Source organism: Pituophis catenifer, unplaced genomic scaffold, assembly GCF_029215685.1.
Source record: "Pituophis catenifer annectens isolate HBS135680 unplaced genomic scaffold, rPitCat1.0.hap2 SCAF_2, whole genome shotgun sequence".
Classification (NCBI taxonomy): Eukaryota; Metazoa; Chordata; class Lepidosauria; order Squamata; family Colubridae; genus Pituophis; species Pituophis catenifer.
The window spans coordinates 293115971-293142865 of record NW_027256882.1 but is presented as its reverse complement, the minus strand read 5'-3'; the positions used below and the strand labels follow the sequence as shown (position 1 = coordinate 293142865).

The 26895-nt window shown below is 45.9% G+C and overlaps 1 protein-coding gene across 1 annotated transcript in view; it reads right to left on the bottom strand.

Moving 5' to 3' along the window:
* Positions 1–1423: 1423 nt before the first annotated feature.
* CELF4 (CUGBP Elav-like family member 4) overlaps positions 1424–26895 on the bottom strand; it is a gene marked incomplete at its 5' end in the record, with an annotated part of 118300 nt that continues 92828 nt past the window's right edge. The window contains 1 exon segment of the mRNA XM_070938971.1: positions 1424–1547.

The following is a 26895-nucleotide window of genomic DNA, read 5'->3' as shown; positions in this document are numbered from 1 at the left end:
TTTTATGATTTTTTTAAAGGTTTTTCTTTTTTTAAGATTAAGGTTCTAGGCTAAATCCCACCCCCTCCCCGCCCCTCCTTGCCCCCGTCCTGAAGGATTTAGAACAAATATGGAAGCTATCAAAGCAAAAAGTTAAATCAGTGGCTTTTGGCAATGCGTCTCGTGGAAAATGTCCAACCTTTGATTTGCCTTCCGTCAAGTTCAACTAAACTTTGGACTAGACAGCTGCTGAGTTATCGGTTGGTTCAAGACTTTCGAGTGGTTAATTATCCACCGATTTCGGTACGACTTAGTACGACTTTTGATGGTTATAATCAAAAACTTGCCAAATGAAGCCACTTTCTCTGCCCTGCCTGTCCATCAGACAACCGCTTCCAACAGCAGTTGATTAGAGCAGGAATGGATATCAATCTAAACGCTACAAAAAAGTTTCTACATCTTTGTATGTTTTCTTAGCATTAACGCTAACGCCTATATATTTTTTTTGCTTTTTTTTTTTTTTTGCTTTTTATGTCATCTAATCTTCCCCCTGCCCCATTATATAGGTATTTAAACTTTTTTCTTAATTCTGTACAACTATTAGGGGTTTTGGTAGGGGAGGTAGGGCTCCCCCTTTTTTAATATAAACAAGCTATCGTTCTACGGTACACTTTTTTTCCCTTCTTCTTTCTCCTTACCCAAATATGGAGCCATATTTTCTTTTCTCTTCTTCGTCTTCCGACAAAATTTTCCCCTGTACCTGCCCCTTCAAACCCCCTTGGTCCATCCCTATTATAAAGAAAACCATATGAAAGTTTCATAGACTCTAATTAATGTATATCCAAAGACCTTCCAAAGTATCAAAGAACTATTATCTTGCCTTTTTTTTTTTAAAGCGTCGAAGCTGAGTTTTAGTTTTTTTTGTTTTGTTTTTTTTATACATTATTTCATAGAATTGCTCTCCAAAGCTGTCTTAGCGGGAACAGCTAAGAGAAACGGAAAGATCTTCTGAGTAATTTACATACAACTACAAGTTTGCGGTAAAAAGTTATGTCCTTTGGTCCCTATGTAGCTAAGGAATGACAGATAAAGAATGCTTAGTGACGGTTGCCATGGGCGACCATAGCAACCCCATCCGTGATGGCCACAGGCACACTTTTAGCATTTCCGAATCGGGGAAAAGCTATGATGGTTTAGATCAAGTTCACGGTAGAAATCCAAGTCAATCTTGCTCCTGCCGTGATTTCTCTTCTCTTCTTACTTTTTCTTTCTTTTCTTTTCTCCAATGTTCTTGATTCGTTCATCAGATAGTTGGTACAGTTTAGTTGTCCACCATGTGTCCTTCAAAGCCAGCTGAACGTGACTTTCCTCTAAGCAAAATTTCCAGTCGAAACAACCAGAAAGAGCATTAAAAGTCTGAAGTTTTCCACTTGACTGAGATGTTTAAAGGTGTAATCTCACAGTTCTCGTTCCTATATATATTTATTTAATATATATATATATTTATTTATATATATATATCTATATTTATATATATTTCTCTAAGGGTGGCCCATTCAGCTGATGCCCTAAAAAGAGAGAAAAAATGTCATTCCAAGCTGGACCAAAACGAATCAATATATATATATACATATATGAATGTATACAGATGTTTTGTTTTGTTTGAAAGAAAGGAATAAAAGATAGAGAAAACTGACAAGGGGAGAGAAGATCCAAAGAGCATACCTTATAATCAACAAAGAAAAATAAAACACTCATACAGATTTAGGAGAACATCTATTTCCAAGACAATCTTGTTCCCATTATGGAAACTATATGCAAATTTAGTTGTGTTTCGCTTTGTTTTTTTTTTATCTTGGATAGACACATCTCCCCTTCAGGATATTTTATTAATATTTTCTAAGATTATCCCAGATACTAACTACTAACTGTGAAGAACATCTGGCCATCCCATCTCAAAGGTGTCTCTGGCTTCACAAATAAGAGAAGTAGATTAAGAAAGCTACCTAAACTTCTGTGTCTGTTTTGGGACCCTAACATTTGTTCAGAGTTTGTAGCGTAAACTTTTTCTCCAGTCCCTTCAGATGAGATTTCTAGATGTTTAGCTTCTTAGTCAGGAGTGAAATGCTCCCGGTTCAGACCAGATCGCCTGATCCAGTAGCGATGGTGGCGGGTGGTTCGGAGAACTGGTAGCAAAAATCCTTGCCCCCCCCCCCCCCCAATGCCCAGCTGAGCCGCACAATCATCAGAGGCTTTTTTTTAATTTTTAAAAGCATTTTTTTTCTACAACCTCTTCGGCCGAAAAATGCAAAGCGTGTGCACGAAGAGAACCGGTAGTAACGCCAGTTGGAACTCACCACTGCCTCTGATGCTTTGTAGAATAATTTGACCCCCTCTTCATTGTGGCAGCCCCTCAAATACTGGAATACTGCTATCATGTCGCCCCTCATTCTTCTTTTCTCTAGACTGGCCAAACCCAAATCCTGCAGGTGTTCTTTATATGTTTTAGTCTCCAGGCCTTTGATCATCTTAGTTGCTCTTCTCTGCACTTTTTCCAAAGTCTCCACATCTTTTTTGTAGTACGGTGACCAAAATTGGTTGCAGCATTCCAGGTGTGGCCTTACTAGGGTTTTATAAAGTGGTACTAATACTTCACATGATCTTGATTCTATGCCTCTGTTTATACAAACCGGGATTGTATTAGCTTTTTTGGCTGCTGCCGCACATGGCTGGCTCATGTTTAAGGGATCGTCCACTAGGAATCCAAGGTCCCTCTCCCAGATACTGGTTTTGCGCCAGGCCTCGCCTAATCTGTACTTATACCTTTGATTTTTCCTGCCTAAATGTATAACTTTGCTTTTCTCCGCGTTGAAATTCATTTTGTTGGATGGGGCCCATTGTTCAAGTTTGTCAGGATCTTTTTGGATCCTCAGCTTGTCTTCTGGGGTGTTGGCTATTCCTGCCAGTTTAGTGTCGTCTGCAAATTTGATGAGTTCCCCTTCTATTCCCTCATCTAAGTTTGAGTCCCTCCCTCGCCTTGTCTCAAAAAGGCCAGTTGCTGATAAATTGTTTTCTTTTTTGCAAAGCACAGAAAAAAAATAATAATACTTAGAACAGGAGGCTTGGAATGTAAAAATCGCCTGGAACAAACTTCCTGTCCAGTGGTGGGATTCAAATAATTTAACAACCAGTTTTCTGCCGTAATGACCGGCTGGGTGGGCGTGGCCATGGTGGGAGTGGCCAGGGGATGTGACAGGCAGTACTCGGCCTCCTGCATCCCCCTGGGAGCAAAAATGGGCCGCGGGTTTGTGTATGCCCCCCCCCACATCCTGTTTTGGGCCTAGTAGGCCTCCCTGCAGCCTCCTGGGAACAAAAATGGGCCACCGGGGGAGGAGGAGCCACGTTGCACCCCGACCCCCGTGCCCCGTTTTGGGCCTTGGAGGCCTCCCTGCACTTACCTGGGAGCCAAAATGGGGCACGTGGGGACTCCTGGAAGGGGTGGGGAGGGGTGGGGCCAGGGAGCAACTTAACAACCGATTCACCCGAACTGGCTGAATCCCACCACTGTTCCTGTCTCTCTGTGCAATAAAAACGAATGTAAAAATGTAAGGCTAATGTTTCTTGAATAAAAAGATTTTTTTTAAAAAAAAAAAATCATGATTCCAACTTGACATTTAAGGAGAATGCTTAATCGTTGAGGGATTAGCTCTTATCTCCGGCTGGCAAGCAGGTTTCTCTTCTCAGAGACTCGGTGATTTATTACATCAAGAAAACTTTAAGAAAAGAAAGAATGAAAAAAACCCCCGCAAAAGCTTCCTTTAGATAGAGAAACGACATGCTTTTAGCTCAAACCATGCTGGCAAAGTTGTTGTTTTTTCTCCCCACACTGTTGATCGAACAAACAGCAAACTGGACACAGCAGTTGTAACAATTACAACACCAAAAATTATAAGAATAGAAGAAACTAAAGGAAATATAAATATATATATATATATATATATAAAGGAAAAAACACTCATCCAGGATCCTTTTTCAGTTGTAACTAAAAACAAAAATGCACGAGGCCTTTTAGTTTAGAATCAGGATTGTTTTGGGTTTTTTTAAAAATCTTTTTAACCCCAAATAATATTCTCACACACACCCCTTTCCCCAAAGCAATGGATTTCTTAAGCCTTCTTGTGCTACCCAAACCTTAAAAATTGGAATTTTTTTTTTTGATAATAAGGCACTTAAGAAGTTCTTTTCTAGCTTGCTTTGGTACGTGGCTATTTTCTTTTGCACTGCAATTAACTCTTGATTTTTTTTTATTTTTTTTATTTTTTTGGAGAGGGATTTTAAGGATATATTTTAAGGAAGGAAGAGAACGAGAAGACTCAATTGAAAAAGGCCCCCAATTCATTGAAAACACAAGTATTCAGGGTGCAAAAAAATACCAATCACACGTCTCCTTTTCCTTATTGGTTGGAAATTACTCAAAACATAGACAACAATCCCATTTCTTCTCTTTCCCTAAAAAAAAATAATTAGAAATTTGTCTTCTCCCCCATTCCAGGTGATATCTAAAGAAGCGTTAAAGTTGCTGAACGAGAAAACTCAAAACCACAAAGAAACCACTGCAAGCACTAAAAAGGAAACAAACGAAGAATAAGACAAATAAATAAATAAATAAATAAACATGAGCACGGCAAGAAAAAATTGTGGCAGCACAGAGTCAAGAAAGGCACAAGTGATCATGACTGGCCAATTATTCAACCGATACGACATCCAAGAAAATAATGTTTCAATCACAGCATCTCCACGAAACTTGACGGCAGGTCATGCAACCAATTCTTAGCTGAGTTACATGGTGCCATCATATCACACTTCCAACTTTGAGTTGACGGTTGAACTTACGGACTGGGGTACTGTGTGCTCCACTTTCCTGTCATTACTTTTTTCCTAGCTCAGCGCGGGACTGTGGTGGATTTGACTGGCTCTTGGTGGTTGGGTTGGAATTTGATTGAATGACAAAAGAAGAAAAGAATTTTTTTTATATAGATATTGATATATTTATATATAGTCTGGGGTGGGTGGGTGGGGAAAGGTGGGGGGGAGGAAGGTGGGAAGGAAGAGAGAGGTTAAAAACCCAAACAAAAACCAGACGACAGAGAGTGAGAGAGAGAAAGAAGGAAAAGGAGAAGGGAGGGAGGGAGGGAAAGAGGGAGGAGAAAGAGGAGGAGAGGGAGAGGGGAAGGAGAAGAAGGAGGAGAAAGAAGAAAGAGAAGGAGGAGAAGATGGGAGGGAAAGGAGAAAGAGAAGGAGGAGAAGAATGGGAGGGAGAGGAGAAAGAAGGATGGGAGGAAGAGGAGACGGAGGAGAAGGATGGAAGGGAGAGAAGGAGAAGCAAAAGGAGAAGGAGGGGAGAGGAGAAGGAGAAGGAAATAGAGGAGAAGGAGTAGAAATCACTAAAATACAGCATTGTTCCAAAAAGCTGTAATGAGCACACAACCAAACGAAGAGAAAACAAAAAGGACAAAAAAACCGAAACAAAACAAAAAAAACAGAAATCATAAGGAAGAAATCAAAAGGAATGGAGGAAGCCTAGCCAAAGACACACTGACACAAAAGACACAATTCATGTGGACACATAAAAACAGTGACTATTAACAGAACCATGTTGTGGCAGCTGAGAGAAGCATGCATTCAATGGATGGCGGCCAACGTGGACCATTGATTTGCAAAGTCCGAACAGTATCTTGGCTGCCCAACATCTCTTTCGGAGGTTGGACTTCAAAACAAACCTGTCCCAGTCAATGCCTACATCTCCAGATCTGACCTGGAGGAGGTACCTCTGCCTAAACAGGTGTCCCTTGCCCCAAAACTTTCAGTTCTTCTTGGAAAGGACCTTGGAGGAAGCTTAATACTTGAGACTTCTTTCGTCTAAACATGTCAAGAACCCAAAAGAGTCTGGACTATCAATGCCTAGCAGATGCCTCCTCCTTGAAGTATGGGTTGCCCAGAAATTACATTTTGTTGTGTTCGGTTGTGTCAATTGTGTGAATGCCAGTTACTTTCGGGGCCCCCGATTCCATGTAGAGGTGTATGAAGTGAGCAATCTTTGACATAGCTTCCTGAAATCTAGACACACCATGTTATGAAGGAAGCAATAGTTAGGTAATGTCTCGGCACTCAGAGCATACCAAAAACGGAAGATCGGCTCCCCCGTTTTAAAGCGGCTACAAAACACAGCAGAGCCCACCACAGAAGCAATGTCTCATACACAACTCCCTTTCCCTAGGGAGTTCCTGTATGTAGAGAACAGCGTTCATGTTAGCGAAAAGAAAAAAAAAGAAAGAAAAAGAAAGAAAGAAAAGAAAGGGTTGACAGAGTTGTTTTTGGGAGGGACTGTAATCCAATTGATCAGCTGCGTGAAATATTCTAGAAAAATGTATAAACTAAAAGAATAAATTCAGATTAAAAATCTCTGGACCGTGTGTCACTCTATCTTTTTTGTTGTTTATCATCTCTCTCTCTCTCTCAACATCTTCCATCTATCATCTATCTCTGTCTGTCTGCCATTATCTCTCTCATCTATAGTATCTCTGCCATTATCTATTTCTATCATCTATTTTATCTATCTCTTACGTATTGTATGTATGTATGTATGTATGTATGTATGTATGTATGTATGTATCCATCCATCCATCCATCCATCCATCCATCCATCCATGTCTACCTACCTACTGTATCTACCTACCTACCTACCTACCTACCTACCTACCTACCTACCTACCTATCTTCGATCTATCTATCTATCTATCTATCTATCTATCTATCTATCTATTTATCTATCTATCATCTATCATCTATCTATCTACCATGTTTCCCCAAAAATAAGACCCTGTCTTATATTTTTTTGTACCCTGAAATAAGTGCTTGGCCTTATTGCCATGCGCTCAAAAGCCCAATTGGGCTTATTATCAGGGGATGTCTTATTTTGGGGGAAAACAGGGTATCTATCATCCACCCATCCTCTATCTATCTATCTATCTATCTATCTATCTATCTATCTATCTATCTATCTATCTAAATGTGCCCACCAGGTTTTCGTGCATTTCATCAGCCAAGGGCCCAGGGGAGGGGTGGGGGAGTGGCGGTGATTATTAGGGAGAGTCTTTGTCCGAGGGAGACCACTGTTCCTCAGATAGCCGGATGTGAGTCCCTCTTTGTGAAGTGGGGCCGTGGGGTGCAGATGGGTTTGCTGACTGCGTACCTGGCTCCCTGCCACGTGGCAGCGACCCTACCCGAGCTACTCGACGTCATCGCCGGGGTGGCGGTGGATACCCCCAGACTTATTGTCATGGGGGATTTCAACCTTCCATCCGCGGGTGAGACGTCAGAGGTGGCTCAGGAGTTCATGGCTTCCATGATGGCCATGGACCTGACCCAGTTAGTTCAAGGCCCCACTCACATAGGAGGACACACTCTGGACTTGATTTTTATCTCTGGTCAGTGGCTGAATGATCTTGGTAGAGGGGACTTAGACATTAAACCCTTGTCATGGACAGATCATTCGCTCCTTCACTTGGACTTTCCTACCGCTTGCCCCCGCCGCAGGGAGACGGAACCGACTAAATGGTTCCGTCCCAGGCGCCTGATGGATCCAGAAAGGTTCCTGACGGAGCTTGGGCCATTCCCTGAGACCCTGACACACGACTCGACTGAAGAGCTGGTGGCCGCCTGGGAGAGTGCAGCCGCCGGAGCTTTGGATCGTGTCGTGCCTTTGCGGCCTCTGACCCGATGCCGATCTCAATTGGCTCCTTGGTTCTCTGAGGAGCTGAGAGAGATGAAGCGTCGGAAAAGACGCCTAGAGAGCATTTGGAGGACTAGTCAATCCGATTCCGACCGGACACAGGTGAGGTCTTATATCAAGACCTACCTAGTGGCGATAAAAGCGGCGAAATCTAACCATTTTTCCACTCTTATCGCATCTGCAGAGAACCGCCCAGCCGCCCTGTTTAGGGTGACCCACTCCCTTCTTCGGGGGGGGAGTGCAGGAAGATCCCTTGCAGGGTCGAGCTGAGGATTTTGTGCAATTCCTGCACGATAAAGTCGCTCGGATTCGGGAAGGCTTGGACTCCGACTGGGCGAGTCCGGGGGAGGAGACGAGGGTAGGTCTTGAGAATATTATCTGGGAGGAGTTTGATCCTGTGGCTCCCGAGGATGTGGACAGGGTTCTGGGTAGGATTAGTGCCGCCACATGTTTATTGGACCCGTGTCCCTCCTGGTTGGTACTGGCCTCCCGGGAGGTTACACGAGGCTGGCTCCAGGGGATTATAACTGCTTCTCTGAGTGAGGGTGCCTTTCCCGCCGCCTTGAAAGAGGCGGTGGTGAGGCCCCTCCTCAAGAAGCCTTCCCTGGACCCGGCTGAATTAGTTAACTACCGTCCGGTCTCCAACCTTCGTTTTGTGGCGAAGGTTGTTGAGAGTGTGGTGGCACGACAGCTGCCCAGGCACCTGGATGAAGCTATCTATCTAGACCCGTACCAGTCGGGCTTCAGGCAGGGGCACAGCACAGAAACGGCATTGGTCGCGTTGGTGGATGATCTCTGGAGGGCTCGGGACAGGGGTTGCTCCTCTGTCCTAGTCCTATTAGATCTCTCAGCGGCTTTTGATACCATCGACCATGGTATCATGCTGCAGCGGTTGAGAGGGTTAGGAGTAGGGGGCACCGTTTTGCGGTGGTTCTCTTCCTTCCTCTCCGGCCGCTCGCAGTTTGTGTTGGCAGGGGGGCAGAGGTCGACCTCGAGGCATCTCGCATGGGGAGTGCCACAAGGGTCGGTCCTCTCGCCTCTTCTGTTCAACATTTATGTGAAGCCGCTGGGTGAGATCATCCGTGGTTTTGGGGTGAAGTGTCATCTGTATGCTGATGATACTCAGCTGTACATCTCCACCCCAGACCACCCCAACGATGCCCTTGATGTGATGTCTCGCTGCCTGGAGGCCGTACGGGCCTGGATGGGGAGGAACAGGCTCAGACTCAACCCATCCAAGACCGAGTGGCTGTGGTTGCCGGCGTCCCGATATAGTCAGCAGGTGCCATCGCTGACTATTGGGGGTGAATCTCTGCCCGCCACAGAGAGGGCTCGCAATCTGGGTGTCCTCCTGGACGCACGGCTGTCTTTAGAAGAGCATATGACGGCCGTGGCCAGGGGGGCCTTTTATCAGGTTCGCCTGATCCGCCAGTTGCAGCCCTTTCTGGACCGGGATGCCTTGCGCACGGTCACTCATGCCCTTGTCACCTCCCGGCTGGACTATTGTAATGCTCTCTACATGGGGCTCCCCTTGAAGAGCACTCGGAGGCTCCAACTGGTCCAGAATGCGGCCGCGCGGGTGGTTATGGGCGCAACCCGCTGTGCCCGCGTGACACCCCTCCTGCGCGAGCTGCACTGGCTTCCGGTGGTCTTCCGGGTGCGATTCAAGGTGTTGGTTACCACCTTTAAAGCGCTCCATGGCACAGGACCTGGGTACCTTCAAGACCGTCTTCTGCCACCAATAGCCTCCCACCGACCAGTCCGTTCCCACAGAGAGGGTCTCCTCAGGGTGCCATCAGCCAAGTTATGTCGGCTGGCGACACCCAGGGGGAGGGCCTTCTCTGTGGGAGCCCCAGCCCTGTGGAATGAACTGCCCCCGGAAATACGCAAGATCTCTGACCTCCGGGTGTTCCGCTGCGCATTGAAGATCTTGTTGTTCCGCCAGGCAGGGCTGTCAATATAATAATTTTAAATTGGGGTATTTTAAATTTTAGAGTTTTTAAAGCAGCCAAATCTATTTAATTATTTTAATTTTTAATTATTGTTGTGTCTTGTGTTTTAAACTGGCTGTACACCGCCCTGAGTCCTTCGGGAGAAGGGCGGTATAGAAATAAAATTATTATTATTATTATTATTATCTATCATCTATCTCTGTCATTACCTCTCTCTCATCTACAATATCTCAGCCATTATCTATTTCTATCATCTATTTTACCTCTCTTATCTTTCATTCTCTCAACCTAATCATTATCTCTCAATCTTGATCTCTCTATACTTTTACCTTATTTTCCATCTATTTTGTATTTATCGTATCTTACCTATATTTCTGTCTATCATCTCACTCACTTGCTCACTCACCCATCTGACACTGTCAATGCCCAGGACAACAAGAGGAAGGTCTTTGAATTTACAAAGAACTCAGAATTCACTCCTACAAGACCTTCCCCACTTCAAGTCTTTGGACAGTTAGATGGCATGTAAATGTCCATGGATTCTCTCCCAAAAGGTTTAATGATGATGACTTAACTGTATCTGTTACTGATTTAGCCTAGGCTGACCAGCTGCAGAGGAAAAACAAAATTTCTCTCTCCCTCCCTCTTTCTCTCCCTCTTTCTCTCTCTCCCTCTTTCTTTCTCTCCCTCCCTCCCTCTCTCTCCCTCTTTCCCTCCCTCCCTCTCTCCCTCCCTCTTTCTTTCTCTCTCTTCTTCCCTCTCTCTATCTCCCTCTCTCTTTCTCTCCCTCTTTCTCTCTCCCTCCCTCTCTCTATCTCCCTTTCTCCCTCTCTCTCTCCTCCTTTCTCTCCTTCCCTCTCTCCCTCCCCCTCTCTCCATCTTTCTTTCTCTCCCTCCCTCTTTCCTGCTTTCTTTCCCTTCCCCTCTCTTTCTCTTTCCCTTCTTCCCTCTCTCTCTCCCTCTTTCTTTCCCTCCCTCCCTCTCCCTCTCCCTTCCTCCCTTCCTCTCTCCCTCCTTCCATTCCTCTACTTCTCTCTCTTCCTCCCTCCCTCCCTTCCTCTCCCTCCCTCTCCCTCCTTCCATCCATCTCTCCTTCTCTCCCTCTCTCTTTTCCTCCCTCCCCCTTTCCTTCTCTTCCTCCCTCCCCCTCTCCTTCTCTCTCTCCCCACCCTCTCTCCCTTTCTCTCACCCTCCTTCATCCCTCCCTCTCTCTTTGTGTTGTAGTTACCATGTTTCCCTGAAAATAAGACCGGGTCTTATATTAATTTTTGCTCCAAAAGATACATTAGGCCTTATTTTCTGGTTAGGTCTTATTTTTGGGGAAATGCGCCCATCTGGCTGGCAATCTTAACTGGGGCTTATTTTGGGGGGTTGGGTTTATATTACGAGCATCCTGAAAAATCATGCTAGGGCTTATTTTCTGGTTGTGTCTTATTTTTGGCAAAACAGGGTACCTGGGTTGCTTGCTAAGTATTAAACTTCTTTTTGAGGGTCCTTGTGAATATTTCTATTTTTCCTGTTTATTCTAGCATACAAATCTAGCACATTTAGTAAGCTTACGATTCAATATATTAAGGAAGTCCACAAAACAGGCTAACTTAACTCAGTGACCAGCTCAACTACAGATAGTCCTCGACTTATAACAGTTCGTTTACCATGGCACTGAAAAAAAGAGACTTATGACCGTTTTTCACCCTTACAACCGTTGTAAGCATCCTCAGGGTCACATGAATAAAATTCAGACACTTGTCAACTGACTCACATTACGACGGTCGCCGTGTCCGTCGGCGTGACCCCGGGACCTTTTGTGACCTTCTGACGAGCCAAGTGAGTGGGGAAGCCAGATTCACTTAACAACCATGTGACTAATTTAACAACTGCAGTGACTCGCTTAACAAACATGTTAAGAAAAGTCATAGAAATGGGGCAAAATGCACTGAACAAATTTCTCACTTAACAACATCAACGTTGGGCTCAGTTGTGGTCGTAAGCTGAGGACTACCTGTATGGACATTGGTGCAGATATACCTATTCGACACACTGTATCTAAAATTTCCCTAATGAAGGAGCTAAATTCTCTTTTCATCAAGAGAACGCCTACGCAGAAAAGTCCAGAGGACCCACGATAAGATAAAAATCACATCATCTTCCCCAACCTAACTCTTGTTCAACATCATCGTTTAACGACCCCATAATCCCTTGCGGGGTGGAATCTGGACAACTGAATGGAGCGTTTTAATGGCCAGATGCCCTTCCTGTCACCAATGCGGAGTTATATTCAGCAGATATATTCTCAGAGCACCCAGAGAGAGAAATATCTGCCTCTATCTAGGATCGAACTCACAGCCTCCTGATTGTGAGGCGAGAGCCACACCACTCTAACCTAACTCTTGTTCATGACCCTTAGATATTCCTCAAGAAGGTCAATCAACAATAACCCACCACCTATACTTTCTAAAAAAGACCCCCTAGAGGTCCTATGGATTGAAGAATCAACCATGTACGTAAAGAGGACATCACCCTTGCTATTCAGCTTAGCAGTTTTGTACTTCTGTAGACATAACAGAAACAATATTATAGGAAGAACATCTAAACAGGCGGACCAAAGGAAGTCTCCACGTTTAGCATATTTAATACTGGATTTTCCTTCTCAGATTCCTCTGTCATATTTAGCAAGAGGGAAGGTCACCTTTGGATAGTAAAGAATTGTTTCTCCTGTATCTAATGTCATCTATACTCAAGCACTTGTGAGGTCCTTAGTCACCTCCAATTTAAAATAATTTTACAGAACTGGAGATCTTTTAGTCCAATCCCTTGCTCAAGCAGGACACCCTATACCCGTGATGGTGAACCTATGGCACGCATGCCATGGTGGCACATGGAGCCATATCGATGCGCACACGAGCTCAGCTCCGGCGTGCATGATTGCGCTGGCCAGCTGATTTTCGGACCTTCTGGGCCCACCGGAAGTAGGGAAATAGACAGTTTCCTGCCTCTGGAGGGCCTGGAGGGTGAGGAAGGCCTGTTTTTCTCTCTCTCCAGGATCCAGAGCTTTTCTAGGAGCTTGGGGAGGGCGAAAATGTCCTTCCCCACCCCTCCGGAGACCCTCCAGAGGCCAGAAACAGCCCATTTCAGGTGGGACCAGATGTTGGCAAATGGACCGTTTCTGGCCTCCGGAGGGCCTCTGGGTGAATGGGAAAGGCCGTTTTCGCTCTCCTCAGGCTCCTAGAAAGGCTCTGGAGCCTGGGGAGGGCAAAAAAAACGGGCCTACCAGGCCCACCGTGCCATTACGTGCCAAAAGCGGGGGGAGCGCAAGGGGGTCGCGTGTGCATGCACGGGGGCGGTGCGCATAGAATTATGGGTGTGCGACCCCCCTGTGCTCCCCCCGCTTTTGGCACGCGATGGCAAAAAGGTTAGCTATCACTGCCCTATACCATTTCAGGCAAATGGTTGTCCAGTCTCTTCTTCAAAACCTCCAGGGATGGAGCACCCACAACTTCTGGTGGCAAGTTGTTCCACTGATTAATTGTTCTCACTGTCAGGAAATTTCTCCTTAGTTCTAGGTTGCTTTTCTTCTTGATTAGTTTCCATCTATTGCTTCTTCTCCTGCCTTCTGGTGCTTTGGAGAATAGCTTGACTCCCTCTTCTTTGGGGCAGCCCCTGAGATAGCGGAAGACTGCTATCATGTCTCCCCCTCTTTTCATTAAACCAAATCTACCCAATTAGGGATGCGGTGGCTCAGTGGCTAAGACGCTGAGCTTGTCAATCAAAAGTTCAGCGGTTCAACGGTTCGAATCCCTAGTGCAGCGTAATGGGGTCAGCTCCTGTTACTTGTCCCAGCTTCTGCCAACCTAGCAGTTCAAAAGTGGGTAAAAAATGCAAGTAGAAAAATAGGGACCACCTTTGGTGGGAACAGCATTCCGTGCGCCTTTGGCGTTGAGTCATGCCGGCCACATGACCCCGGAGACGTCGTCGGACAGCGCTGGCTCTTCGGCTTTGAAATGGAGATGAGCACCGCCCCCTAGAGTCAGGAACGACTAGCACATACCATATTTTTCGGAGTATAAGACTCACCTACCTTTTTTGGTGAGGAAAAGAAGAAAAAGAAATCTCCCTCTGCCTCTGAGCAATTTTGCCTCGTTGCAGCAAACAGCAAACAGCCTGCTTTGCTTTCATTTTCGTTTTCAGCATAGCTGGAAAAAAAAAATCTGCTCCAGCAATTTACCTCCTTGCAGCAAGCAGCAGAGGCCTGCTCAAAACAGCTGAGAGCAAATCAGCTGAGAGTCGGGAGGCCGATCCAATCAACTTGTGCTAATTAGGCTGTGCTGAAGCTGAAAGGAGCTGTTTTTTCTTGCTGTTTGCTTGCAAGGAGGTAACTGCTGCGAGGCAGAGGCCAAAGGGTGGGGGCCAGTGGTTGGGCGGGGTTATATTCAGTGTATAAGACACACCTAAATTTTCTCCCCCTTTTGGGGGGGGGAAAGGTGCATCTTATACTCTGAAAAATACGGTATGTGCGAGGGGAACCTTTACCTTTACCCAATTCTTGCAACAATTCTTCATATGTTAGCTATCCCTTCTTCTCTTCCTATATCAAGAACCCCTATGAATTCTAAAAAGTCTCGACCACGGGTGTCAAACAGAAGGCCAGCGTGGCTTCGGCCCGGTCTACCCAATGCAAAGAGGAAACATGCCAGCAATTTGGGGAGTGGAGTCAAGCTGGCCATGCCCACCCAGTCGGCCACACACCCCAGCCCCCCCAAGCAGGGGTGAAATCTAAAATTTGTTACTACTGGTTCTGTGGGCATGGCTTGGTGGTGGTGGGGGCAATGTGACTGGATGGGTGTGGCCAACTTTTTTATTTTTTACTTTTAAAAGCATTTTTTCTACAACCTTAAGAGGTTGCAGGAAAAATGCTTTTAGAAGCCTCTGACGATCAGGCAACACAGCTGGGATCGTCAGAGGCTTTTAAAAGCATTTTTTCTACAACTTCTTCGGCCGAAGAGGTTGTAGAAAAAATGCTTTTAAAAGTCTCTGACGATCCCAGATGAGCCGCGCGATCATCAGAGGCTTTTTTTTTTTTACTTTTAAAAGTATTTTTTTTGGCCGAAGAGGTTGTAGAAAAAATGCTTTTAAAAGCCTCTGATGATCCCAGATGAGCCGCGCGATCATCAGAGGCTTTTTTTTTACTTTTAAAAGCATTTTTTTTGGCCGAAGAGGTTGTAGAAAAAATGCTTTTAAAAGTAAAAGAAACAGCCTCTGATAATCGTGCGGCTCAGCTGGGCATGGGGGGGTGGGGGCACAGGGATTTTTGCTACCGGTTCTCCCAACCATCCGCCGCTATCACTACTGGATCAGGCGATCTGGTCTGAACCGGGAGCATTTCACCCCTGCCCCCAAGGTCAATCACAGCCCTAATGTGGCCCTCAGTGAAATTGAGCAGGGGGCTGGACTAGATGACCTCCAAGGTCCCTTGCAGCTCATTCATTCTATTCTTTTCTAAAATAATCTTTCAGTTTCAATGGAATATTATAGCATTGACTTTGTTATTGTTGTTCTTATCATTATTGGCCAGCAGCTTCAAATCGCCTTCCATTTGCTACGCGGCACAATGAGCTCCAAATCAGGGGTGAAATGCTCCCAGTTCAGACCAGTTCAGCTGAACTGATAGCGATGGTGCTTGCTCCAAATATTTTTGATTCATTTTTAATTGCACTAAAACTAGGACGTCCCACCAGCTACAAAGAATGATGTGAAAATTAGTGTCCCTGTACACTCAAGACCGATTGAAACCTCTGATTGCTCCATATGCTTTCACGGACCTATTAATTATTCAACTTTTATTAATTTCCTTTCCCCCCCCTTTTTTTTTCAAAAAAATCTAAAACTCCGTTTTGAACGATATGCCAGATATTGAATTATTGCCTCAATGAAACTTGGATTGTTGTCCAAGTTATCCAAATAAACATTGAGCAAATCTCCTAGAATTAAAAGGAAGCCACCGGTATAAACACAAATCTATTTTTAATCCTTTGCTGTAGGGTAGACACCCATCTAAGTATCTGGGCTGTTTCCCAACCAGGCTATAAATATATGTTAATTAATTACTGGATGTTGTTAACTTCAGACTGCTTTAAAAAAAAGAAAAGAACATAACACTCATATCAGAATAAACATGCCATATTTTTCAGAGTATAAGACGCACCTTTTTCTTCCAAAAAAGAGGGTGAAAATCTGGGTGCGTCTTATTCTCCGAATGTAGCCCCGTCCAGCCTCGCAAATGGAGATTTCAGAGGCTGAAAGAAGCCTCTGAAAGAAGCTTCAGAAAAAAAAGCCTCTGAAAGGCTTTTATCTAAAATAATATGGCAAGCAACAGAAGAAGAATCAGTAAACTTTCTAACCAAACTATGCTAACAAATCTGGAGATTGACATAATAACCAACAGACTGGAAGAGGTTAATCTACATACCAATACCAAAGAAAGGAGACTAAGCTTAACCTAAACCCTAACCCTCTGTCAGGCACAAAGAGATAAGTTCTAGTTAAACTGATGTTAGATAACAGTTAACGCAATTCAAGAGAGCTTAGACCTAGTGTTGTGACTCCGACCCCCGAGCCTGTCCTAACAGAGGGAGGGGACTCAGAAGGTGAAGGAGAGGATTTGGCAAGGCCTCCCTCTCCAGGACCCTCCTCTCTGGCAATGCCTCAGTTTTCCTCCAAAGGTCAAGAATTATGCCAGGAGCAAAGCACTTCGGAGCAGCCACAGATAGAGAGCGAGGGGGATGAGTTTTGGCTGGATCCCAGACAGCGTCGGAAGGATAAGCGCGCACAGCAGAGAAAGAGGCATGGGCGGGCCAGAGATTGAGCTGAGTCACTGGACCACACCCCACAAGGGATAAAAGGGGGTGTGTCGGCTATTCAGGCCTTGTGACGGACAAATTGAAAAGCTCGGAAATCATATCGTGTTTCTAGAACCCTGTTAGAATCTCTTTTTGGATTTCTTCGGACTGGACTTTGACAATTCTTTGCTTGGAGGAATTAATTTGGTATATCGGACTGAGGAGAAAAAAACCTCCCTTAGTGAGTAAAATCTCTTGGCAGGCGGTTCATGGGTCGCTGCCAAGTCTGTTATCTTAAAGGAATTCCTGACTGTTTGATTCATTAACTCCTGGCTGTCTGTTTGTGTGTGTGCGTGCGACGGGGACAGAACATCTAGACTGCTTGTGGGAACAAAATGATACCAAACTTATTCCTTTCTTGACTCCACCCACAGCTCTGCCTGGCCTTCTAGAATCGTCTTCTTCTCCAGGAAGGTTTATACAGAGGTTAGGATCAACCACAATGGCACTAAAAAAGTGAATTATGACCATTTTTCACACTTATGACCATTGCAGCATCCCCACGGTCAAAATTCAGACACTTGGCAACTGACTCATATTTACGACGGTTGCAGTGTTCCCGGGGTCACGTGATCCCCTTTTGCGAACTTCTGACCAGCGAAGTCAACGCGGAAGCCATATTCACTGAACAACTGTGTTAGTAACTTAACAATGGCAGTGGTTCACTTAACAACTGCAAGAAGAAAGGTTGTAAAATGAAACAAAACTCACTTTACACCTTTCCTGTTTAGCAATTTGGGCTCGATTGTGGTTATAAGACCACAGGACTATCTCTAGTCGCCTCTTCGTGGACCTTTGGATTTTTCTGGGCACCAGCTGGAGAAGCCAACTGGCAGATAAGGGGTGCCATGTACACGTTGTATATCCATCCAATACAATGGATATAAATTGCAGGTGTGCAGGTGTTGTGTTGGTGTCTGCGGGGGAAATGGAGAGGACTGATTGAAGAGGAATGGAAGAGGGAAGAAAGATTGCATTACAGCTAAGATGCCTTCAACGCTAAAGGTAAGTGAATTCCCTTGTAATGAATGCCGAAAGCTTATGAGCAGAGGTGGTATTCAGCCGGTTCGGTTCAGACTGGTTCAGGCAAACCGGTAGTGGCGACCTGCAGATGGCCCCGCACACTCGCCCAAGTGCAATCCTGTCCTATATCGCTGTGTTTTTGATGCCGCATGCATGCACGGACAGTGCACACTCACATTTCCGGTTGGAAATGTGGGCGAACAGGTTGCTACAGTATGTGAAGGACCCCCCCCACTTCCCCCCCCCAATTGGTTCCATCCAGATGTATGGAATTTGACGGCTGCTTGTATGTGGGGGGGAAAAAAAACCTTCCCTGGCTGGAAAATATAAGAAATAACAGAATAACAGAGTTGGAAGGGACATTGGAGGTCTTCTAGTCCACCCCCTGCTCAAGCAGGAGACCCTATACCAGTGATGGCTAACCTTTTTGTCGTCGCGTGCCAAAAGCAGGGATCACATGGGGGGGGGGGTGTCACGTACGCGTGTGCCCATACCCATAATTCAATGTGCCCCACCCCCGAGCATGTACATGTGACACTCCCCCCCACGCTACCCACGCTTTTGGCACGCGATGGAACAGTAGGCCTGGTAGGCCTGTTTTTCGCCCTCCCCAGGCTCCAGGAGCTTTCTTGGAGCCCGGGGAGGGCAAAAACAGCCTTCCCTCCCCCCACGGAGGCCCTCCGGAGGCCAGAAACAGCCCATTTCCTGACTTCAGGTGGGCCCGGAAGGCCCGAAAATTAGTTGGCCAGTGTGTGTATGTGTTCTGCCCCAGCTACGGACCCAAAGAACACAGCACACACAAAGTCTGTACAAATCTGGACAAGCCACAACAGTATGGAGTTGGAGCCGAGTAGGGCAACACTCATGTGCCCACAGATATGGCTCCGTGTACCACCTGTAGCATCTGTACCATAGGTTCGCCATCATGGCCCTATACCATTTCAGACAAATGGTTGTCCTATTTCTTATTAAAAACCTCCAGTGATGGAGGACCCACAACTTTTGTAAGCAAGTTCCACTGATGAATTGTTCTGTCAGGAAATTTCTCCTTAATTCTAGGTTGCTTCTCTCCTTGATTAGTTTCCATCCATTGCTTCTGGTTAATTAACAGAATAACATAGTTGGAAGGTGCCTTGGAGGTCCTCTAGTCCAACCCCCTGCTCAAGCAGGAGACCCAGTGGTGGGTTCCTCTCGGTTCGGCCCGGTTTGGCCGAGCCGGTAGCGGTGACGATATGACGTCACCAAACCGGTTCTCTTTGTTCGGGAGATGGGCCCTCCCGCCGTCCCCCCCGCGTTATTCTTACCTTTAATTTGGCCCCACCCCCAATCTATTGTTGCCTCCCGAGTCCCAGCTGATCAGCTGGAAGGAAAAAAACTGTTTAAACTCTTGCCCAGGGGCTTCAAAGGGCTGCCCTACAGCTGATCAGTGTTAAAAGGCAGTGTGGTGGTAGACCAGTGCCTCCAAAAACGAATGAGTAGACCAGTGCCTCCAAAAACAAATGAGTAGACCGGGGCCTCCAAAAACAAATGAGTAGACCGGCGCCTCCAAAAACAAATGAGTAGACCGGGGCCTTCAAAAACGAATGAATAGACCGGTGCCTCCAAAAACAAATGAGTAGACCAATGCCTCCAAAAACAAATGAGTAGACCGGTGCCTCCAAAAACAAATGAGTAGACCGGTGCCTCCAAAAACAAATGAGTAGACCAGTGCTTCCAAAAACAAATGAGTAGACCGGTACCTCCAAAAACAAATGAGTAGACCGGTGCCTCCAAAAACAAATGAGTAGACCAATGCCTCCAAAAACAAATGAGTAGACTGGTGCCTCCAAAAACAAATGAGTAGACTGGTACAGCTCTGCAAGCAGTTAAAAGCCTGGTAGACCAGTACCTCTGCTAAATCCTAAAGAATTGTCACAACACCATCAAGCCACACCCACAAAATAAGCCACGCCCACAGAACCAGTAGTAAAAAATTTTAGAACCCACCCCTGAGGAGACCCTATGCCACTTCAGACAAATGGTTGTCCAGTTCCCTTCTTAAAAGCCTCCAGTGATGGAGCACCCATAACTTGTAAAGGCAACTCGTTCCATTGATTAATTGTTCTAATTGACAGGAAATGTCTCCTTAATTCCAGTTTTGCTTCGCTCCTTGATTCATTTCCATCCATGGCTTCTTGTCCTGCCTTCAGTGCTTTGGAAAATAATTTGATCCCCTCCTCTTTGTGGCAGCCCCTCAAATACTGGATTACAGCTATCATGTCACCCCTTTCCCCAGATAAGCCATACCCAGTTTCTGCAACCGTTCTTCATATGTTTTAATTTCCAGGCCTTTAATCATTTTAGTTACTCTTCTCTGCACTTTTTCCAAAGTCTCAACTTTGTTTTCATAATGTGGGGACCAAAACTGGATGCAGGATTCCAGGTGTGGCCTTACTAAGGCTTTATAAAGTGATACTACTAGTTCATGTGATTTTGATTCTGTGCCTCTGTTTATACAACCAATGATTGTATTCGCTTTTTTGGCTGCTGCCACACACCGCTGGCTCATGTTTAAACAATCCTCCGCTAAGACTCCAAGGTCCCTCTAACAATTACTGTTTTTGAGCCAGGTTTTGCCTAATCTGTACTTGTGCCTTTGTTTTTCGTTTTTTCTTCCTAAGTGTAAAATCTATCTGCGTTGACCTCACTATCCCTGCCTCGTGAGGCTCATCTTACAAGTTCAAGATTTATGTTCTGACCCAGCTCCCCAAACACGACAAACCCTCTGAAGGTCTGAAAAGATTCCTTTCTTAGGAGCGCCGGCAGCCCCAGCAAAAAGTTTCTTTCTCACCGCAGGCTAACAAATCTGTCCAGCCGGAAGATGAATAGTTGTCTGCCACATCTATTCATCTCCGACCTCTGCCTTTTATCCCCAGAGGTAGGGAGGGGCTTCACTTGCAGCGGTGGCTCTTCCGTCCCAAGGACTGGCCCATAGATGTCCCCGGCTCTCCTCTCTTCTGCCTTCTGCGCATCCATGCGTCTTCTGTCCCAAGGACTGGCCCATAGATTTCCCCGGCTCTCCTCTCCTCTGCCTTCTGCGCATCCATGCGTCTTCTGTCCCAAGGACTGGCCCATAGATTTCCACTGCTCTCCTCTCCTCTGCTTTCTGCGCATCCATGCGTCTTCTGTCCCAAGGACTGGCCCATAGATTTCCACTGCTCTCCTCTCCTCTGCCTTCTGCGCATCCATGCATCTTCTGTCCCAAGGACTGGCCCATAGATTTCCACTGCTCTCCTCTCCTCTGCCTTCTGCGCATCCATGCATCTTCTGTCCCAAGGACTGGCCCATAGATTTCCCCGGCTCTCCTCTCCTCTGCCTTCTGCGCATCCATGTGTCTTCTGTCCCAAGGACTGGCCCATAGATTTCCACTGCTCTCCTCTCCTCTGCTTTCTGCGCATCCATGCGTCTTCTGTCCCAAGGACTGGCCCATAGATTTCCACTGCTCTCCTCTCCTCTGCTTTCTGCGCATCCATGCGTCTTCTGTCCCAAGGACTGGCCCATAGATTTCCACTGCTCTCCTCTCCTCTGCTTTCTGCGCATCCATGCGTCTTCTGTCCCAAGGACTGGCCCATAGATTTCCACTGCTCTCCTCTCCTCTGCCTTCTGGGCATCCATACGTCAGGCTCTGGACCCAGCTGTTCCTCATCAGACACCTCCGGACCTGGGGGCTGTTGACTCTCCATCTAAGGGCTGACGGACAGTCCAGGTTCTGTCTCTGTCTATCTCTCTGCCAGCTCCATTCCCTCTTCCCCCTCGGAGCTCTCAGGTTGCCTTCATGCTGATCCTGACTCCCACGCCTCCTCCTCTTCCTCCTCTGATTCGGCTGCTGGAGGGGTCGGCGGCCACAACAATTTAAGTCCTGAGCTTGGACCATCTGTCCCCGGAGATACATTTCTTTGCTCATCCTTAACATTCAATTTTTTAAATTCTGCTGTAGGCCCGATCAAGAAAAACAGCTCTTTTTTTTTTTTACCTTTTTCTGACAGATTTTGAGAAACGAGAGCATCGTCTGCCGGCTCGACTTTTTTTGATGGATTCGGCCTCAGCCAAACGAAATTAAGATTTCAGCAAACAAGGCTTACTTCTGCATTGGCACCAGAACAAATGATGGCAGATAATTGTGTGGCTCCGTTAGCTTATTCTTTGCTCTGTTTGCTCCATCAGTCTCTCCAGATTATATTTTCAGCCGAGTTTAATGAACATCATTTATTAAACTAACACCGGGGTTTTGCTCGGGCCTCAGACAGATGTGCTCACTAATATGAATCATTTCTTTAAATTGGATTATTCTGACTGCGAACAGATCCTTGCCATGGCATGGAAGGCAAACAAATGGGGACGGTTTGCTTCTAGCCACGATGATAATCCAGTTGGGGTCCTGCAAAGCTCTTGGTGGGGACATCTGCACCTGGGGCAGGAGACCATCCCCAATTTCTGTGCATCTCCCCCAGGTACAGAAATATAGGATCAATTCAGCAAATTCAGATTTTCTGATAAAAATTTGGTAACCAAATTTAGGAACGTGGATTATAATCCTGATCAACTAAACTCTCTGGTTTTGTTTGTCACCTTGAAAATTATGGGTTCGGTGGGGTCTTTAGTGCTGGGAGAGGAGGAGGAGGAGGAGGAGGAAGAGGAGGAGAGGAAGAAGAGAAGGAGGAGGACTGGGGACCTTGGTGCTCTCCGAGCTTGGATGTTTTCTTGCAGGCATTTCTCTGCAAACCTTTTTCCCTTCTAGCATTGATGATATTCCCTAGTTGGGTCATGAAACTTGCAATTACTGCGAGTTTGAATCTCACCAGGCTCAAGGTTGATTCAGCCTTCCATCCTTTCAAAGGTAGGTGAAATGAGGACCCAGATTGTGGGGGCAATAAGCTGACTTTGTATAAATATACAAAAGGATGAAGGCTATTGTTGAGCACATTGTAAGCCGCCCTGAGTCTCCGGAGAACGGCGGCATATAAATTAAAGCAAAAAAAAAAAAAGTCTAACATCATCAGTGCTAGAAGGGAGTGGGGTTTGTGGAGAGGAGGAGGAGGAGGAGGTGGTGGTGGTGGTGGTGGTGGTGGTGGTGGTGGAGGAGGAGGAAGAGGAGGAGGAGGAGGAGGAGGAGGAGGAGGAGGAGGAAGACTATGGAGTCCTTGGTGCTTTCTGAGCTTGGATGTTTTCTTACAGACATTTCATGACCCAACTAGATAACATCATCAGTGTAACAAGAGAGTTGGGATTTTTTTTGGTCTGTTCTTGATTGGTTACTATCTCGGTAAACTGTCTGCTGTCTGCTTATACAGATAGTCCCCAGTTTACAACCACAGTTAAGTCTAACATTTCTCTTACCTCCATGGTACCTCAGTCAGTGGTAGCATCAGGCTACCTTGCCTTCTATCGGCCCTTTTTCCAATGCTTTTGATTTTTTTCCCCCCACGGGTCAGAGTCCCTTCAACTGCTTCCTGCCTTTGCAATTTATGTCCCCAATATTTAATAGCTTCATTAACTGGCCCTTCTGGTGAGCAAAGCAGGTTTACTTCATCTAATATGAATAATTCATTCTCGTGGTCCAAGGTATTTTCAACAATTTTCTCCAACACCACGCTTCAAAGGCATCCATTTATTATTTTCCTGCCACCTTCTGAAGATGCAGCTTTTGTAACAACTGGGAAAACACAGTTTTGACCACCCAGTTCAGAGAGCACAAAGGATCCCACAGTCTTCCTCCTCCTCCTCTTCCTCCCCCCCACCACAAACCCCATTCAGGAGCCTTGGTGGCACAGCGGACTAAAGTGCTGTTAAGTATCACTTTTTTTTTTCATTGAATTTGTATACCGCCCTACTCCCGAAGGACTCAGGACGGTGAACAGCCAAATAAAATACATATATACACTTAAGTAACACTTGTCAGCACTTCAAGCTGCATTTACTCTAGTGCTGACATAAGAAGGAGAAGCGGAGGCGTCTGGAAAGGGACGTTTGACTTTTCACCTACTTATTTTCCCTGGAGATAATATCCCCTAGGAGATGGGATGGGAGGGGGGAAATTCCTTTGAGCTGGAGCAGTAGATTAGGGGTAGAGTGACTTGGAAGATGGCCAATGAGTGCAGAGGAGTGGGGAAAGGAAAGGGAGCGTTTTGGGTCAGGAAGTCAGTGTTGGCTACGATGGAGTCGGAGTTAGAATGTCGTGCTTAATAAATGAGAGTTTTTCATCAAAGACTTTGAAATGCAAGTTATTTGAGACGACCTCAAAACCTAACAACTTAGCTGCCAGCTGCCTGCAATTACTGCAAGTTCAAATCTCACCAGGCTCAAGGTTGACTCAGCCTTCCATCCTTCCCAGGTAGGTAAAATGAGGACCCGGATTGTGGGGGCAATAAGCTGACTTTGTATAAAAAAGAACACCGCTTGGGGGGGGGGAGGCGAAAGCCATACTAAGCAGATATATACAAAAATATGACGGCTATTGCTTAATGCATTGTAAACCGCCCTGAGTCTCCGGAGAAAGGCGGCATATAAATCGAACCAATAAATAAATAAATAAATAAATTTCCAGCACTGATGATGCTGCCTAGTTGAGTCATGAAAAATCTGCAACAAAACAACCAAGCTCAGAGAACACCAAGGACTCCACAGTCGTTGTCCTCCTCCTCCTCCTCCTCCTCCTCCTCCTCCTCTTCCTCCTCCTTTTCCTCGGAAACCCCATTTCCTTCTGGCACTGATAATGTTACCTAGTTGGGTCATGAAACGTCTACAAGAAAACCCAGCTCAGAGAGCATCAGCAATTCCACAGTAGTTCTCCTCATCCCTTCTCCTCCTCCTGCTCCTCCTCCTCCTCTTCAACCCCACCCCCTTCTAGCACTGATGATATTCCCTAACTGGGTAATGAAACGTCTGCAAGAAAACCAAGCTCAGAGAGCACCAAGGATCTTACAGTCCTCCTCCTCCTCCTCCTCCTCCTCCTCCTCCTCCTCCTCCTCCTCCTCCTCCACCTCCTCCTCTTCCTCGGAAACCCCATTTCCTTCTGGCACTGATAATGTTACCTAATTGGGTCATGAAACGTCTACAAGAAAACCCAGCTCAGAGAGCATCAACAACTCCACAGTAGTTCTCCTCCTCCCTTCTCCTCCTCCTGCTCCTCCTCCTCCTCTTCAACCCCACCCCCTTCTAGCACTGATGATATTCCCTAACTGGGTAATGAAACGTCTGCAAGAAAACCAAGCTCAGAGAGCACCAAGGATCTTACAGTCCTCCTCCTCCTCCTCCTCCTCCTCCTCCTCCTCCTCCTCCTCCTCCTCCTCCTCCTCCCCCCCTTCTAGCACTGATGTAACAAAACAACCAAGCTCAGAGAGCACCAAGGACCCCACAGTCCTCCCCTTCCTCCTCCTCCCTGCAAACCCCCTCCCCTTCTAGCACTGATGAGGCTACCTAGTTGGGTCATGAAACATCTGCAATGAAACCACCAAGTTCCGATAAAACCAAGGTCACCCACACTTTAGTGCTGAGCTATGAATATTCTCTTCAATCCATATTCTGTCATTTGTCAAAATCCTTCTCATCATGGGTGCTAGTTTACAAAGTACTCCCTTGTAGTTTGGGCTTTCCTTTTTGTCACTTTTCGGTTTTGGTACATGGCAACAGGGACCACTAAGGGGCTGACACAAAAGAAGACGGGATAACCTCTTCTCCAAAGCACCAGAAGGCAGGACAAGAAACAATGGATGGAAACTAATCAAGGAGAGGAGCAACTTAGAACTAAGGAGAAATTTCCTGGCATTGAGAACAATTAACCAGTGGAACAACTTGCCTCCAGAAGTTGTGGATGCTCCAACACGGGAAATTTTTAAGAATTTAATTTAATTTAATTTTCAATTTATATACCGCCCTTCTCCCTGAGGACTCAGGGCGGTGTACAGCCAAGATAAAAACATAGAATACAAATATTAAAAAACAGTTAAAATATATATATATAAATTTTGGAAGAAGATGTTGGATAACCATTTGTCTGAAGTGGTGTAGGATTTCCTGCCTGGGCAGGGGGTTGGACTAGAAGACCTCCAAGGTCCCATCTGATTCTGTTATTCTTGAAATTAAACAGTGGAATGACTTGCCTCCAGAAGTTGTGGGCGCTCCATCACAGGAGTTCTTCAAGAAGAAATTGGACATCCATTTGTCTGAAATGGTATAGGGTCTCCTGCTTGAGCAAGGGGTTGGACTAGAAGACCTCCAAGGTCCCTTCCAACTGTGTTATTCTGTTAACTTTCCTTCAATCAGACACAAAAACAAACTTCACACCTAATAAGCCATGGTGGCGCAGTGGTCAGTGTGCAGTACTGCAGGCGACTTCTGCTGACTGCCGGCTGACTGCAATTTGTTGGTTCGAATCTCACCAGGCTCAAGATTGACTCAGCCTTCCATCCTTCCGAGGTGGGTAAAATGAGGACCCAGATTTTTGGGGGCAAGAGGCTGACTCTGTAAACCGCTTAGAGAGGGCTGTAAAAGCACTGTGAAGTGGTATATAAGTCTAGGTGCTATTGCTAAGTGCTAAGATTGGAAGGGAGAAAAGGGAAGGAAGGAAGGAAGGAAGGAAGGAAGGAAGGAAGGAAGGAAGGAAGGAAGGAAGGAAGGAAGGAAGGAAGGAAGAGTCCTGGTGGCACAGTGGTTAGAATGCAGTATTGCAGGTTAATTCTGCCCAAGTCTGGAGTTCGATCCTGACTGCCTCAAGGTTGACTCAGCCTTCCCTCCTTCCGACGTGTGTAAAATGAGGACCCAGATTGTTGGGGGCCAGAGGCTGACTCTGTAAACCGCTTAGAGGGGGCTATAAAAGCACTATGAAGCAGTATATAAGTCTAAGTGCTATTGCTATTGCTACATCAACCAGGTGGGCTCTATAAGCAAAGTCCACCCTTATTTTAACAGAACTCCTTTTCTTTTCCAGCTTTACCATTTTTGAAGATTATCACAACACTTATGAATCCATTTTTCCCCCTCAAACCCTAAGATTTATCACATTCATTTCAATTCCATTTCCCCCCGTATCACCACCACTCCCTACGTATTGCCAGTAAAAACTTAAAATATAAACAGCAAGCAACTTTAGGGTTTCGAGGTGAGAATATTCAAAATGCTGCAGCACATTGGTGTGGAATTTTACACATCCGTTGCAACCTGTGGTTCCATGATGTGCGGTTTCGGCTTAGGGAATTCACTCCCATTGCTGAATGTC